Source organism: Aethalodelphis obliquidens, unplaced genomic scaffold (genome assembly GCF_003676395.1).
Source record: "Aethalodelphis obliquidens isolate GAN/ISIS:26980383/991018 unplaced genomic scaffold, ASM367639v1 scaffold37, whole genome shotgun sequence".
NCBI classification, from domain to species: domain Eukaryota; kingdom Metazoa; phylum Chordata; class Mammalia; order Artiodactyla; family Delphinidae; genus Aethalodelphis; species Aethalodelphis obliquidens.
Genome location: NW_020837981.1, coordinates 5805578 through 5823373, shown reverse-complemented (window position 1 = coordinate 5823373; position 17796 = coordinate 5805578). Strand labels below are relative to the sequence as shown.

Below are 17796 nucleotides of genomic sequence, written 5' to 3'. Positions count from 1 at the left end.
ATTCCATTTATAATAGCATCAGAAAGAATAAAATAATTAGAAAAATTTAAGGAGGTTCAAGATTTTTACACTGGAAAACTAAAAATTGCTGAAATAAATTTTAAAAATCCTAAGTAAATGGAAAGACATCTCATATTCATGGGTTGGAAAACAAACAGTTACGATGGCAATGCTACCCAAAGCAATCTACAGATTCAATGCAATCTCTATCAAAATCCCAGAGGCCTCTTTTGCACAAATGTAAAAGCTTATCTTAAAATTAATATGGAATTGAAAAGGATCTCAAATAGCCAAAACAATCTTGAAAAAGAAAAATGAGGTCGGAGGACTCACATTTCCCAAATTTCAAATCTTACTACAAAGCTACAGCAATCAAAACAGTATCTGATACTGGCATAAGCAAAATGTTTCCAAAACTAGAAAGCAATACAACATCCCCAAACCTCTGGGTTTTCTTAGGCTGGTTTCTCATACTGAAATAAAAGCAAAACGTTTCATATTAAATGGTGCTGTGAGGTTCTAATTACAAGGTTCAATTGTATTAGGCTTCTTTAAAAAAAAAAGTTGAGTTTTATTCTGGTGTAATTTATGGTAACTGTGGGAAATTTTTAGAAAATACAGAAAAGAAAAATAATATAGTACATCCTTCCACTCATAGGTTGATGAGCATAGTTCACACACTGGTATATTTTCTCTTGAAGGAAATATATCCATATATCTATATAGGTATAGTCCCTTGTATGTGTTACTTAGATAAAAATTTGAGAGTTGGGGCTTCCCTGGTGGTGCAGCGGTTGAGAGTCTGCCTGCCGATGCAGGGGACGCGGGTTCGTGCCCCGGTCCGGGAAGATCCCACATGCCACGGAGCGGCTGGGCCTGTGAGCCATGGCCGCTGAGCCTGCGCGTCCAGAGCCTGTACTCCGCAACGGAAGAGGCCACAACAGTGAGAGGCCTGCGTACCGCAAAAAAAAAAAAATTGAGAGTTAATTAAACCTGTCGAGTTCTAGTTCCAAACAAGATGGAATAAGCACGATAAGCACACTCCACCCTGTCTCTCCCACTGAATGCAGCTATAACATCTGGACAGAATGCATGGAGTAGCTGTTTGAGGATTCTGAAAAGTAAACAGTAGTAGGCAAATAGGGGAAGAGACCAAAAAGGCAGTGAGGTTCCCTTTTTTCCCCCCCCTCCTGTATCCTGGACCCAAGCAGGGCCCACACAGAGAAAGCTCTGGGAGAGGCCCTTTTATTGACTTGATCAAGAGCAGGAAAGGGGATTCCCTAAGTTTGCAAGAGTGGAGGGAAATCCTTTGGGTTTCTTTTTCTTTTTTCCATTCTCTTGAGCCCCAGCCCCCAGACAATTCCATGGTGACAAAATTGGCAGTGGAGGCCCGTGGGCACCTAAAATTCTAAGGGAGGGGAAACTTCCTCTCTGAATGGAGGAGCTGTGATCCCAAGAAAGTGGAACCAATCCCTGTTGTTTTTTCTGTGTGTATCTTCTGCCACTTGGCTTCAGATACAGGCTTGGCCATACGAAGTGTACAGCAGAATGGGGTAACTGAAACCCAGCTTTCTGGACAAAAGACCAAAAAGGGGAGGCCCAGAGTGGGGAAAAAACTGGAAAGATCACCGAGGAAAGAGCTCAGAAAGAGATCCAATAACACTGTAAGATGCTAATAATAGGGGAAACTGGGTTCAGAATACACAGAAACTCTGTACTAACTTTGCAATAATTCCGTAAATCCAGCAGTGTTCTAGGGACTTTCCTGGTGGCGCAGTGGTTTAGAATCCGCCTGCCAATGCAGGGGACACGGGTTCAATCCCTGGTCTGGGAAGATCCCACATGCCACAGAGCAACTAAGCCTGTGTGCCACAACTACTGAGCCTGCACTCTAGAGCCCGTGAGCCACAACTACTGAACCCCATGCGCCTAGACCCCGTGCTCCACAACAAGAGAAGCCACCGCAACGAGAAGCCTGTGCATGGCAACAGAGTAGCCCCCGCTCGCCACAACTAGAGAAAGCCCATGTGCAGCAAAGGAGACCCAACACAGCTAAAAATAAAATAAACAAATTTACTTTTTAAAAAAAGTGTTCTAAAAATTTTTTTAAACTAAATATTTACCTTGGCTCCTTCACTCTTATGTTCATTCACGTTACTCACTGAATTATTTACTGAGCACCTACTATGTCGTGTCCCAGGCACTAGTCTATTCTCTGGAGATACAAACAGCAAAACAAAACCCAGCATGATTCCTGCCATCAAGGAGTTTGCAGCAGAAAATGAAAAATAATAATAAGTGCTTGCCAAGCCATAGAAATAAAGTTACCACTTCAAAATTAAAAATTATCTTCTTGAGTCTTCATTGTAGAAGAAACATCTATGAGAAGTTAAAAGCCCAGGCTGAAGACCGTACAATCTGTCAACTGACAATCAACGAGCAGGATTTCCAAAGAGGACTCATAGGCAGTTCTGGAGCCAAACAAGGCAAATCCCTAGCAGGCGGCCCAGCCCCTGGCCTTAGCAGGAACAATTACTTTGAATCTAGGCTTACACCAGAAGGCCAGGCTAGCTGTTGGCTCTCTGCAAGCCAGACTGTGCTGGGGACAAGACATGGATAGGAAGCCACATGCCCTACTGGGGTGCAGTCTCAGTAGTGGCAGGAAGGCAGCTGGGCAGCATGACCAGGACAGGCTCCACCTCAGCTACACAGGGATCCACGCATCCACCCTCCTCCCATGCTCACACGCCACACATTCTTTCTTTGAACATGAACTAAACACCTACTGTATACCAGGAATAGGGTAGGCCCTCCACAGTAAGGACAAACATAGGTATTCCAGGAGACACTGGGAGAAAATGTTCTAGGCAACGGGAAGAACATTTACCGAGACCCACAAGCTAGAGAGAGCGTGAAGCCTTCATGATTTTTCAAGCGGTTCAGTGAGGCTGGGGCGTGGGCTGGGGCACTGTCAGAGAGAAGACTAGAGGTGGTGGCAGAGGCCAGATCGTGAAGGGCTCTGTGGGTCCTATAAGGAGTTCAGACTTTTTCTTGATGACAAAGGGAAGCTGGTGAAGGGTTTCAAGCAAAAGGCGTGCATGGATGGGGCATATGATCAGATGCAGACTTTTACAGAAACCATTTTGCCAGCTGCTGCTATTGTTCTATGGTGACCAGACTAGAGAGGGCTGCCCTGGAGGCAGAGAGATTACATGGCATAGGCGGAAAGCAGAAGTGGGATTTGATACCTCACTGGATGTAGGAAGCAAAAAGGTGGGAGGATTCAGGGATGACTTCCACGTGTCTGACCTGGGTGAATTCATGGGATGCCAGAGTAGAGTAATAATGACAATAAACACAAACACTGTGTGCTCCCAGGATAAGTCAGACCCTGCCAGGAGGTGAGTGAGTGCTGGCGCTCTGGGTGCTCTCAGGGACCTGTGTCAGTCTCCTACCCTGCAAATGCTGGTGTATTTGCCTTTACGTCATTCCCCAGGTCTTACTCAACAGGACAGGATGTATTAAATGAGCCTCCAGAAAGTTGAAGCAGTATTTACAGATATAAAATTTGAAAATAACCCCACACCCTGAACAAGCCATTTCTGTAAGGATTTCTACAAATATGTGATTCTATATTTTAAAAAAAGCAATATTCTGAAGGTTCTTGTTATCACGAAGTAAACACTACTCTTTTTTTATGTAAGCAAACACACTCGCCAAGGTAAATATCCAACTGAAGTAAAAATGGAGGCGACATGGGTGTGTTTAAATTAGCCAGTAATTTTGGAGGAAAAAGCAGAAAGTTGGGTGGGATGGAAGAGCAGCCTATGATTGGCCAGCTGATCTCCCAACTCAGCGTAAACTTGGTGGAGGGAAGGAAGGGGTGGCCTACACAAGCCCAACGTTGTTAGGGAATCACTAATTCAGAGTGCTTCTATGGAATCCTCCGCTGGGCTAAAAATAGCTTTGCTGTAGAATGACTTCGTATTTTTAAAGTAGAAAAACACTGAGTCAAGTCTATGAGTCAATTCACAGCAATCAATATGAATGTTAAATATACTATACATGGTTTCAAGGAATTAGCCATCACCTCTCAACTCTAAACTTAGAAGATAGCTAGGATGTGTCTAGACATCTGTCAGCTTACCCCTGAAGACTATACATATGCACATAACTTCCATTTTGAAATAGAATCATCATGGCCGTAGCCAGTCATTATAAATCAGTTTTATTTTAAAAACTGAAGGTTATATATATACACTATTGATACTATGTAGAAAATAGATAACTAATGAGAACCTACTGTATAGCACAAGGAATTCTACTCAGTGCTCTGTGGTGACCTAAATGGGAAGGAAATCCAGAAAAGAGGGGATATATGTATACGTATAGCTGATTCACTTTGCTATACAGTAGAAGCTAACACAACATTGTAAAGCAACTACACTCTGATAAAAATTTTAAAAAATAAATTAAAATTGAAGGTTATCCCAACTGACCTTATTACATTTATAGAAATTTAAAATATCACATCCTTCCCTCTAAGTCAACTCACCATAAACTCATCAACACTGGTGGGAAATCTGGGAAGTGTATGGATTGACAGTGAACTATATGACCTCAGTCCACGATTTACTAAATGGAGTTAAATCGTTGACCTACGGTTTCACAATACAGCCAAAGGGTATGGCAGAGACAGAAGTCGTCACCTTTTTCCCAGAATAGTTTCTTCACTAAACAAATCCCCATCTCAAACACCTAAACAGGGAGGGTGAACATTTTAGAGGCAAAAACTGTAGAGAAAGAAAATTACAGTCATGAAGTCATCTGGCTTTAGTCTTCTCTTGATATTTTGCCTTTCTCTTGTTTACTCTAGACAATATTTTTATATAAATGAATAGTGTTGTTGAGGTCTAAATATTTTAAATGACATAAGAAACTAAAATCATTATTTAGGTAATTTAGGCCAAACTGACCCTCCAATACAAAAATAAATAAAATTTGGTCAGAAGTATTTCATGTTTTGAAATGTCTATAAAATTGTCTCATTTGGGGGGTTGAAAACAGATTTTAAAAACCTTTGTGAATGCAAACTATTACATTTAGAATGGATAAACAAAAACGTCCTACTGTATAGCACAGGGAACTACATCCAATCTCCCGGGATAAACCATAATGGAAAAGAATATAAAAAAGAATGTAAAGATGTGTGTAACTGAGTCACCCTGCTATACAGCAGAGACTGGCACAACATTAAATCAACTATACTTCGATAAAGAAAAAAAAAAACTGTGAAAAAAACCCCACAAACCTATGTGGAAGCAGCCTCCCATTCCTACTCTGTTTCTGATGCCAATTTTCCATATTAATAAATACATATAGAAAGTCTTGCGGTTTACAAAGCACCCCTGCAAGTGTCAGCTCAGTCAGCTCTCAGGATGACTCAGCAGGGTACTGTCCCCATTTAACAGAGGAGGAAGCCCAGGCCCAGAGAGATTCGGTGATTTATTTTGGGTTACACAACTGGTAAGTGACACCATCCTCAAACTCAGTCCTTCCAACTCCAAATATTCTCTCCTTTTCCCACTGTGCTGCCAGTTAAAAGAGCTTCATTTTTTTCCTAATTCAAGATAATAAAAAAGTAATTACCCACAAAGTGTGGTTACTTATTTAGCTGCTGCCAGCTACTCTAATACTTTCTGCTACCACAGCTCAGGAAAAAAGCCTTTCTCAGCCTCAAATGCAGAAAGCTTGCTATTGAATACTCCAGAATTACACCAAAGGGTCCTTGGACAATGAGGCAAACACATCTCTACTTCCACCGCTCAGCGTGATCTGCTTTTGCTGGCTTCTGAGCCATGAGGATCACTTGTACTGCAGCACCGTATCTAGTGAATCACCAGACACCATAATGGAGCAAGTGACACTGTGCTCAGCCTGGGCTCTGAACCTACAGCATGAACTAAAGGCACTGCAGGCACAGTGCCCACCACCCACCTCCCCCATCACCCCCACCCAGGCAGCAGCCTCCTCACCTTCCTTAAAACTGCTGCACTGCTGCTCGGCCCTCAAACTCCTCCAGTGACCCATGTGCCTACCAAACACATTTTCTTTCTTCTCCAGTCCGTTCTCCTCCACACACACCTTCTGAGTATAACTTTGGCCTTTGTTATTCAGTGTGGTTCCCTAATGAACAGCCTCAGCATCACCTGCCCACTTGTTAGAAATGCAGAATGTGGGGCTCCACCCTAGACTCGGAAATTAGAATCAACACTTTAACAGAATCCCCTCTCCCCCATTAATTTATAAGAAATTAAAATTTGAGAAGCACTACCCTAGGAAAAAGGACAAAGCAAGTGAACCTCCTCCTGTCTGGTTGTCACCCCGTGCTGCCCTTGGGTACCAGTATATCAGGCTCTAAGAAGGTGTTATGGCCAAGTTCAAACCCTCCAGCGACAGCTCATCTATTCCCACAGTATATCCAATTCAGCTAGGTTTCACGGTTCCGCAAAATAACCTGCTTAATATTTAGCAAAGTAGTCACACTAAAGTATGAATAGCTAATAATGCCTACAAACAGTGGGCTCTGATAGAATGTTACTGAGAGAACACAGTGATAGCAAGAAAGTTGTAAAGTCAGAGAAATCTGGGTTTGCATCTCAGCTCTCCCAATGATTAGCTGTGAGAGTCTCAGAAGCTTTAAAAACTCTCTGAACTTCCATTGCTGCCTCTGTAAAATAAGGACAATCCCTGCCTTACAAAGGGAGTAGACATACTGCAAAGCATCTTGCATACCTTGCCTGGCACATAGTAAGTGCTCCCTTCCTTTTGAATGAATGAGCCAGTAACATCAGAGAAAACTGAATTTCAAAATCATGTTGATGCAAATAAATATCTAGTTGGTGCTGCTCCGGCCAGTGTAGCCACACAGGGGACATTCTGGAGTAGGCAAGCATTTCTTGTGACATGGAAAATCGTATCAGCCAACCGCCACGAGCCTGGAAGTCACACACCACACCTCTCCTACCTGGTAACTTCTCCTACACAAACTTATACTTTGGAGTCCTCTGATTCAAAAGCTCTTCTCCCTTTCTCCTTGGAAAAACTGTTTAATCATCAAATAAAACGGCCAAAAGTATTAGTAGTGGTGGAAGTAATAAGTTTAAACGGCAATAAGCTCATTTTTAGCACTTAAAATATCATTTCAGCAATATCATCAATGGACAAGTTACAAACTAGAATTGTTTTTATTATTCAGTATAACTGGTAAAATCATGCTTTAACCTGATTTTTTTTTTTTTTTTTTTTTTTTGCCACACCGTGCAGCCTGTGGGATCCCAGTTCCCCAACCAGGGATCAAATCCATGTCCCTGCATTGGAAGCACAGAGTCTTAACCACTGGACCTCCAGGGAAGTCCCTAGTCTGATTTTTACACTGTCGGTTTGATTACTGATTATACTTGAAGGAAATTAATTTGAAAAAATCTAAGTTAAAATACATGGAAATAATTTTTAAAGATAACCCTTAAATCAGACTGGGCATCTTATAAGTTTTTCAGAATTAATAATGCTTCATTAATTTGTTAAACAAAAGACCAAAAAAAGCACAAAACATGAATGGAAAAAAAGGTACAGTTAACTAAAATAAAACAACATTTCTGCCTAACAATAAACACCATAAACCAAGTTAAAAGGCAACCCATCAACTGAGAGATTTCCTAACACATACAACCAACAAAGAAAATCAATAAGAAAAAGACAAACAAATTAATAACAAATATAAGCAAACAATATGAACGAGCAACTCCCACAAGAGCAAACCCATTGTGCAATAAACATGAAAAGGTCTGTAACCTCATTAACATCAGGGAAAATGCAAATTAACAAAGAAGCTACCATATTACACTCGGTTATGCGCAAAAATGTTGAAGTGTGACATTACCAAGTACTGGAAAGGAAATGGCACAAAAGGAACCCCATATCCTGCCAGTAGGATTGTCTAGTAAACTCACATGACCGCTTTGGGAAGCAATTTCACCCTCGTCCAGAAGCTCGAGAATGGGCACCGGCACCACACATGGGGGCCTCATCTCCCCTAGAGCAGCGTTTTCCAAAGTGTGATCGCTGAGCTGGAGCAGCACCACCCAGGAGCCTGGTAGAAACGCAAATTCTCCAGCCCCAGCCCAGACTTACTGCCTTACTGGGGGTGCATTCTAAAAAGCCCTCCAGGGACAGGGAGGGTGGGAGGGAGGGAGACGCAAGAGGGAATAGATATGGGAACATATGTATATATATAACTGATTCATTTTGTTGTAAAGCAGAAACTAACACACCATTGTAAAGCAATTATACTTCAATAAAGCTGTTAAAAAATTTTTTTAAAAAAAGATGATATGTAAGATTTTAAAAAATAAATAAATAAATAAAAAGCCCTCCAGAAGGTTCTGGTGCATGCTCGAGTTTCTCACACATTTCGTCCTTACCTGTTTCATCAGGACATTGTGTCAGAATACCAGGGACGTGGTCCTTGATACATTCTCTGGGAAGGTGGTCTGACAGACAGACCTTGGTTTACCAGGACAGCATGTCACTGAGAGTCAAAGGACAGTGTGCAGACAATCAGATTTCCTCAAAGGCACACAGCTGCACAAAGAGGTACATACAAAGACGTATGTATACAAATAAAGCATTTAAAATAGTCTAAACAGCTGCCTGTAGAAGAACAGGTACGACAGTACACTATACAGCAGTTAAAACAGACGAAGTAGATATTCATGAACCGGCAGGGATAAATCTTGAAAATATAACATGAATGAAAAAAAGCAAGCTGCAGAACAACACCTATAGGATGATACCATTTAACACTTAAAATCTCACCCCAAAATACTGATGCTATCTTTGAATAAATAAATTAGCATTTGTGTGAAAACATCAGGGGTGTATCTGGGAAGTACATCTACTGATCTCAAGGTAATGGTTATCTGTGGGCAAGAAATGAGAGGAATGGGATGGAGGAGGACAAAAAGAACATCAACTGTAAGATTTGTCTTTTTTTGACTGTCAAATATATGATAAAAAGTTAGTATTTGTTAGATCTGGGTTGGGGTAAAAGATACTGCTTGCATTATTCTGTGTATTCTTGTGCATATTTGGGGTATTTCATAATAATTTAAAAAATTTAAAATAGCATTTCATTATACTTGTTAATACTAGAAAACCGCATTTCTGTACAAAAAGAAATGTTTCAAAGCCACAGCCTCAAGAGGTGTAGGGCCTTTAAAAACTGAATCTTTGTGACACCTAGTGGTAGTAGTAATAGTTACAATTTAACACACAATTAAAAACAAACTTGATTCAATGTATTAATACCTGATTTCTTGGTTTAATTAAATTTCACAAAAAATTTAATACTTGTTCTTTTTGTTTCTATTTTTGTTTTCAGTGGTCTGTACTTGAATATTTTTAATGGGTATGACACTTTAGAATACGGTTATCATCTCATATTCATTAATTATATGGTTCAGCCACTGGTCTCCTGAAAAATGTGTCAATTACATCAGTTCTAGTGTCCCCCAAACAAGGGCGTCCCTGCCATCCCATTCTCTGGGTCAGTGACAGCAGCAGCAGCAGCTCTGAGCTTCTCTCTTATACCCTGCTACATACCCAGCTGCCAGGCATCCTTTCTGCCCCAGACCTACACCTCCTGCATGATCCCTCTAAGCCCTCAATTGCTCCACCATTACTCCAGGCCCCAGGCTCTTCCTACATCCTTCATATCCACACAATCAGCTTCCAAGTTGGCTTACAGAATGTGCCATGTCTGCACTTGTTTGCTTTACATCCCCCACTAAACTGTGAGTGACTTGAGAGTAGGAACCACGTCTAGCACAGATGTTCCCCACGAGAACCTAGAACAGCTCCTAGCACATAGTAGGTACACAATACATGTTACTGATGAATTTCCACTACGACAACCCAGGTCCCGACCTTCATTACCTGAAGCCTAGACTAAGACAACAGCATCCTTAGCCAAAACCATCCTAAACACCACCAATTAAGCATCTTAAAACGTCTCTCTGCAAAAGAACACCACTTTCTCACACCCTGTTCCTAATAAAGTTTTTCAACGTACACTTCTCATTTCCGTTCTCTCTCTCAGCCTAGACTTCTTAGCTTGGACTTTAATATGCTTCATAATCTGATCCAGATCAACTTTTCTGAACTTCCCTCCTACTTCACCCCTGCACGGATCTGCTACTCCTCAGGCAGCCTGCAGGCATTCCTGCCTTCATTTCTCTGCTCAATTTCTCCTCCTACCCACCCACAATCAATTCTGAACCTTTCTTCTTTGTTTTTTATGTGTTTTGTATGTTTTGATCTCTCACTTCCATGAAGCTCTAAGTGACTTCTGTCCATGTAAAAAGTTCACAGCACTAACTACCAACTGGTCCTTTGCCACTTCCATCATGATTTACCTTCTCGCCCGTGCCCTTGCTCACCGTGCGGGGGAGAGCTTTGCAGTGGCACTGAGCACCTCTCACACCAGTCTGTGCACTCAGAGACCAGCTAAGAGGGGAGCCTCAGAGGGGAGCCAACCTAGAGAGACTTGTTGAAATGAGGTAAGTCAGGTAGAGTGGGGGGGAGGCCACTGACTGCAATTAGGATAAGCCCTTATCATCTTTAAGCTGGAGGAACCTGGCACATGATTCTGAATAATGTGTTAAACAAGCGGGTCTCTTATAATTTGAGGAGGGACTGATGACAGTGACACTAAGGTGATGAGCTAAAAAACCTATCACCGGTGGCTTCGGAACATGAGAGAAAAGAGGAGCGAGTATCAGGCTCCTTGTATTGGACAAGAAGTATGAGAACCACAAGAGGGTTGAGGAAGGCTCCCACCTTATAAACTGGGCACCTGTACAGTAATGAAGCCGCCTGTGATACTGCAGAGGTGAGGAGGGGAGAGAGTGTCTAGGAAAATAAAGTCAACTATGTTTCAGACACAGCTGTTTCTGTAACATTCTTAGCACACACAAATACATTCAGTAGTTTAAATATTTCACACAGAACTGGGCAATGAGGCCAGCTCCAGCACATTAGCTGGACAGCTCGGAACAGTGACTTTCTGAAACTTCCTTTCTCTAATACATTCAAATCCAGGCTCCTATCAACAATCCCATGAACCCTCAGTAGAGCCTTCAGCATTAAGAAGGGCTCAGTGTTAGCCCCCTTCTCTCTCCTTCACTAACTTCACACCTGACCCGTTTTTACCCACTCACAAGCCCACTTCTATCTTGCCCCAATCCTGACAGTGTGTGTTTAGGCTGGACAATGGGCATTGGTCCTGCTCCTGATTTATAGTCAAGCTCCTTCGTAAACACTGACTCCTTGGCTGGGCCAAATCTTTGCAAAATACTCTACCACGAGCTGTGCTGTTTGCTCTCTCCTCTCCTACCTTGCCCCCTTGCCCCCATCTCCCTCCCACTATTGCTCTGTTCCTGGCTGGGAATTTGCTTTGAACAAGGCCACTCACCTCTTGCCCTAGAGCTGCCGTGCGGTCATCCAGCTGACAGAGGGCCTGGGAGCCGCACACTCCAGTGCTGCTCTTGCTGGACTCCAGACCCCACGGTCTTGTGACAGTCTACCAACCCTCAGCTCTAGGGCATCGCAATTAGACACTGACTGCTCTACCTTTGAGTTTGTTACGGGCTACTGGAGAACATGATTTAAGAGCTCTGATGAGGTCTCTACTTACCTAGCCCCGTACCCAGCATGTAATAACGTGGTAGTAGTAACAATTTCACTACTTGAGTGCCTACTAAATTCTAGTCACTGCTACAAAAGCTCTACGTGAATTAAGTCATTTAATTCATTTAAGTTTAGGGCCCACAGAGCTGTCCAACAATTATTTTATTCATCCATTCCGCCAGCAGATGTTTTAAAATTCATTCTCACTCAAGTACCTGACCAACCTCTGCCCTTCTCTCCTTCTTTACCAAGAGGATCAGAGGTATATGTTGCAAATTCTGCAACGCACCACTGTCCCAAATTTCATCCCCTTCCCTCAAAATCTCTCTCTCTATATATTTCCCACTCCTGGATGAGAGAAAAGAGTAATTCCCAAAGTGCTTTCCTCCCTCTGTGACTTTGTTCCACACCCAGTTCTTCTGGAACCCTGCTCTAACCCTCCTGAACCACAGTTTTAGCCTCTCTCTCTCAACTCCCCAACATTCCTATTGCCAAAACCACAAACAAAACCTCATTTCTCCCCACAAAAAGAATTCCTTTTCAACCCTGCAAAATTCTCTAGCCACTTCTCTTCATCACCAAATTTCTCCAAAGAATAGCTTTACAATCTTTCCCTTCTTTACCAAAATTCATGCCTTAACCACATGATCTGAATTTCACCTCCACAGCCTTAATGAAGACTGTAAAAAGTCCTCAAAAGCCATCACAAGTCTTCCTACACATCACTGCCGCGTCGCAAGCCCAGACCTTTGAGGCTGGCGCCCAGGCCTCCAGGATCTGGCCCCTAACCGTCCCTCTAGCCCTCTCTTCGGCTAGTTTTCTTCACATCCCCATGGGTTTCACGTGTTCAAAACTTACCTCTCCTTTAAGGTTTTTTCCAAGGTTCTCCCTTTCATAAACCTTGCTCAAATCATACTCTCCTCTAAATCCTTAGCTCCTATTTGTGACAATTAACAGTTCTTCATGCACACTGCCTCAAATTATATGTGCACACAAGTTATGCTTTTCAACCACACAAAAGCACTGTAAGGGCAAACGTCATGCCTTATTCTTATTTCCCACAGTAACTAGCAGGGATAGGACTGGGACAAGGCAAACGGAGTGCCTACGGCACAAAATTCGAGGCAGTCACTCAGGTTCCTGTAATTACAGAGTCAGCACTTAAACTTTTACCGCATTTGCCTCATCCTGGCCAAGCCCTGTAACTAGTGACGTCTCTTTGACACAGATTGAGAATAAATGAATCTAAACCAATGAATCAATAAGGTGATAGTGTAAGTACTTTGGGTGATGACTACCCATCTTTGTTGGGAATGAGATTGGAGATGATAGGCATATAGTGCAATCACAAGCAGTGAGACAGGAAAAGTCTGCTGAGGAGTCTCTAGGAATATAAATACTACCACCCAGGAAGACTCTCCCCACTTCTCACACAAGATGCTGTTGTGTCTGAATATAACACCTGGATTTATTTACTGCAGCCATGCAAGGAGCAACCCGAGGATGAAACCAATAGAAGAGAAAGACGGAGCCAAGAGGGGGCAGCTAGAGCCCTGATCTGTCATGTTTATGACCTGCCCATTCTCTGCACTTCTCCTAGGAGACATTAAGTCATTTGATCTATAAAGCCAGTTGAGTCTGGATTTTTTAGTTATTTCAGCCAAAATAAGACTAATACAGTATAATTTCCCAGAAGAGAATGGTGTGGCAGACGAGGAGGCCAGGCTATTTCTGCACCCTCCTCTCTTGCTCCTCCCAAGAGAAGGATGAGTTGGTCTGGGGTAAAGGTCCTGGGCTCAACCGGGCCTTTGAGCTCTTGCCCCTGAATGTCTCAGCAAGCAGAACTGACCACGGACCCTCCATGCTTCCATCTCCCCTCTGAGAAGCAGAGCAGACCGGGCTCTCCACCTGACACAGAGAGAACTGCAGCTCCCCGAATGCTTTTCCTGAGACTAGCCAGCAGCAATAAAATACTCAATTTGGGCCCAGTGTCCAAAGTGCACTCTCTGTGGAAGTTTTAACGTTTGTAAAGTTGATTCTTTGACTCGCATTTGGCCCTTTATGCCTGGTTCCAAACAGGATAAGAGATATAAGTCATTAGGTACCTCCAGGACCCCCGAAGTTCTTCTCAGAAAATAATCACATTAAACTTCATGAAATTAGGAAAGTTGAGTATAGCAAAGGAATAGTTTTCCATGAGAAAAAGTCTATAGGGTTTGATCTTTGGCTTTAAGCCAGGATGGCCTAAAAGGGATAGGACTTACACGTGAAACAATTAAAACCAGGACAAATACATGAAACAATACTTGTCAAGACAGTGAACATAAGGCAACAAGGGACAATAACCCCTGGGAAATGAGAAACAATTAAAGTGTTCCCTACAATTGCCCCAATGTACTTCCTTCAGAGTGATGCCCAGCTACAGTGCCGGGAGGCGGAATGTATACAAAGCCCGGTGGTCTCCCCGACTTAAGGAGAAGGAGCTGAGAGCACAGAGGTACCTACAGAGGGTCCTCCTCGAGTCTTCAGCTGAGTGATAAATGCATGTGTATGAGGAAATGACACAAAGCTAAGGAAAGAACCCCCTGAAGTGATTAGAGGGCATTACCATGGCTCAAAGAGAGCCAGGAAAAATATCTCTTCCTGTCAATCACACATCAATAAAGTGGTTTTACTATATGAGAAAAGAATCTGAAAAAGAATGAATACATGTATATGTAAAACTGAATCATTTTGCTGTATACCTGCAGCTAACACATTATAAATCAACTTTACTCCTATAAAATTAAATAAAGAAAATAATTTTTTAAAAATAATAGATTTCCACTGGAAAAATAAAGTGGTTTTAAAAATACAATAAAATAGGGCTTCCCTGGTGACGCAGTGGTTAAGAATCTGCCTGCCAATGCAGGGGACAGGGGTTCAAGCCCTGGTCCGGGAAGATCCCGCATGCCACAGAGCAACTAACCCCGTGGGCCACAACTACTGAGCCTGCACTCTAGAGCCCGTGAGCCACAACTACTGAAGCTCACGTGCCACAACTACTGAAGCCTGCATGCCTAGAACCCGTGCTCCGCAATAAGAGAAGCTACCTCAACGAGAAGCCCGCACACCGCAAGGAAGAGTGGCCCCCTGCTCACCGCTACTAGAGAAAGCCTGCGTGCAGCAACAAAGACCCAACTCAGCCAAAAATAAATAAATAAATTTATTTAAAAAATAAAAATACAATAAAATAATTTATCTCCCCACAGCCAAAGTGGAAATTCTCATAATTCACTCAGCATTGGATAGCATACACCCAGAGATGGTTGCCTTAATTGTAGGGCAAAATTAGCCCTAGACTGAATGCTCCCTTAGTCCCACCTAACAAAGCTTCTTAAAACTAAGATCAGAAAAGAAATCAAACTATTTCCAAGTAACTTAATTGCACCTAGGAACAAAACTCGAAAATATTTATTATAGGAATAAAAATACCCAACATTTAAGAAGATAAAATTCGTATCTAATCAAAAATTACCAGGCATAGAAAAAAGTAGAGAAAAACAAATGACCTAGAATGAGAAAAAAACTCTGCCTCAGAAATAATACAATGACAGAATTAGTAACCAAAGACATTAAAGCAGTCATTCTAATCGTCTTCTATGTTTTAGAAGCTAGAGGAAAGAATGAACATATTAAGTAGAGGATGGATGACATTTTAAAAAAATAATAAATATAAATGTTAAATATACCAGACAAGATTAACAGCAGATTTGACATTGCAGAAAAAAAAAAAGTTAAGTTTACTTGAAGATACAGCAACAGAAATTTTCAAAAATGAAACACAGAGAGAAAAAAAATAAAAAGAAAGGAATTAAAGCATCAGTGAGAGCTCAGTTCACCCAATGGGGAGAAGACAGTGAAAAAATATTTGAAGAAATTAATGATTAAATTTTTTTTTTAATTTGATAAAAACCTATAAGCCAAGGAACTCAACAAACCTAAGGCATATAAAACATGAAGGAAACCACACCAAGGCACACTATAATCAAATTGTTCAAAACCAGTGATAAAGATATTAAAATCAGAGGAAACAGACATATTACATAGGAACAGTTAAGGATGATATTTCTTATCAAAAACAATGCAAATGAGAAGACAGCAAGGAATCATCTTTAAAATACTGAAAGAGAAAAAACTGTCAACCTACAATTCTATAAGCAGTGGAAAACTCCTTCAAAAACAAAGGTAAAAATCCAGAAAATATATTTATATACAAAATTCAAAAACTACACAAAATTCAAAGACTTGTGTCTTATATCATTACATGATAGATGATTACAGATTTCATTTAATGTTAGCAAGAAATGTACCATTTGGCCTTGTCTCACTAGGATGCAGAAGAATGAAAATAAATAATTAAAAAATGAAGGTAAAATAATGTCAGCAGAAATGGTAGAATAAGGATCTCCAAAAATCCTCTCCTCCATAAAAGCAATGATAGTAATGGTGCAAACTGTCAATATCGACTTTTTCAGAACTCTTAAAATTAACCAAAGGCTTGCAACAATCCAGGGAATATTTATTCAAGAAAAACAGCTGAATCTCAAGAACAGCATTAGCTTTGTGGCTACTTACTTTTCTCTATTCCCATTCCCTTACTCCCATGTCTATGGTAGCCTTGAAAACCAACAGGGCTTTCATGTTGAAACCATGATGAAAATCAGTGACCTGCAAGCCAATAAAAAAGTCAGAATCAGGATGGAACTCTTCTAAAGCCCAATTCCCAGAAAACAGTCATTATTTGACTTGTCTGGAAGTTCCATGGAAACTCCCACTTGAAAAACTATATTTGACATGACTCAGAGTTCACCCATTGCAACCAGCCTTTTTCCCGGGGGTGTTGTCAACAAAAATCAGCATCAACATTTTGTTTTTGTTTTTTTGCGGTACGCGGGCCTCTCACTGTTGTGGCCTCTCCCGTTGCGGAGCACAGGCTCCAGACACGCAGGCTCAGTGGCCATGGCTCACGGGCCCAGTCGCTCCGCGGCATGTGGGATCTTCCCGGACCAGGGCACGGACCCGTGTTCCCTGCATCGGCAGGTGGACTCTCAACCACTGCGCCACCAGGGAAGCCCAGCATCAACTTTTTAACATCATGTTGCCTGAGACAGTGATAACAGCTGGGACAAAGAACAAGATGACCAAAAACTTAAGTGGAAAAGCTTGAGAATAAGATTCCATAAGGGGATTTCAAAATCTCTGGCATATTGCTAGGAATTGAGAAGGCCACACATATTTGCAGGGTTGTACACGTGCCTAAGGCTATGTGCACAGTTGAGAAAGACCGAAGAAGACCCTAGGCTCCATGTCTGGCTGAACTGGAGGCGTCAACACAATCAGAAAGTGAAGGTTAAAGCAGAGTTGTAAACTGTTGGGTTGGCCAAAAAGTTCATTTGGGTTTCTCTGTAACATCTTATGGAAAACCCAAATGAACTTTTTGCTCAACCCAATACATGCCTAAGCATTGAATGTATGCCACCAACCAAGTCTGGAAGACTTATTGGTTCCAGACATCTAAGGAAATCTCTGTCAAATCACTGGCTGACCACTAAGCAATCCAAGCAGACTTCAATGACCACATATGATAAAACATGCAGACATTACAAAGTTCAGAAAAGGTACTAAACAAACAAATAGGAACAAGAAGAACAAATAGCAATAATAAGAAATCCTGGGAAGGGGGACAGAATCTGTTTTCCAGGATTGCCAATATATATATTTTAAAATATCCAGTTTTCAGAAACTTACAAGGCATGCAAAGATACAAGAAAGGATGGCCCATATTCAGGAAAAGAAGGGACTATTAGAAATTGTCCCTGAGGTAATGTAAATTGATACAGCCACTATGGAAAACTTAAAAAACTGAAATAGAACTACCATATGACCTAGCAATCCCACTACTGGGCATATACCCAGAGAAAACAATAATTCAAAGAAAACACATGCATCTCAATGTTCATTGAAGCACTGTTTACAACAGCCAGGACGTGGAAACAACCTAAATGT

The 17796-nt window shown here is 41.6% G+C and overlaps 1 protein-coding gene across 2 annotated transcripts in view; it reads right to left on the bottom strand.

The window, feature by feature from the left end:
• The window catches only part of MAT1A (methionine adenosyltransferase 1A), a 36802-nt gene extending 28185 nt beyond the window's left edge, over positions 1-8617 (bottom strand). The window contains exons 1-2 of one of the 2 annotated variants that reach the window (XM_027129732.1): positions 8484-8617; positions 8013-8152 (exon numbers count right to left, since the gene is read on the bottom strand). The gene's annotated coding sequence lies outside the window, so the exon portion shown is untranslated. The remainder of the gene's footprint in view (positions 1-8012; positions 8153-8483) is intronic. The other variant, XM_027129733.1, reaches the window with a different exon arrangement.
• Positions 8618-17796: the final 9179 nt, after the last annotated feature.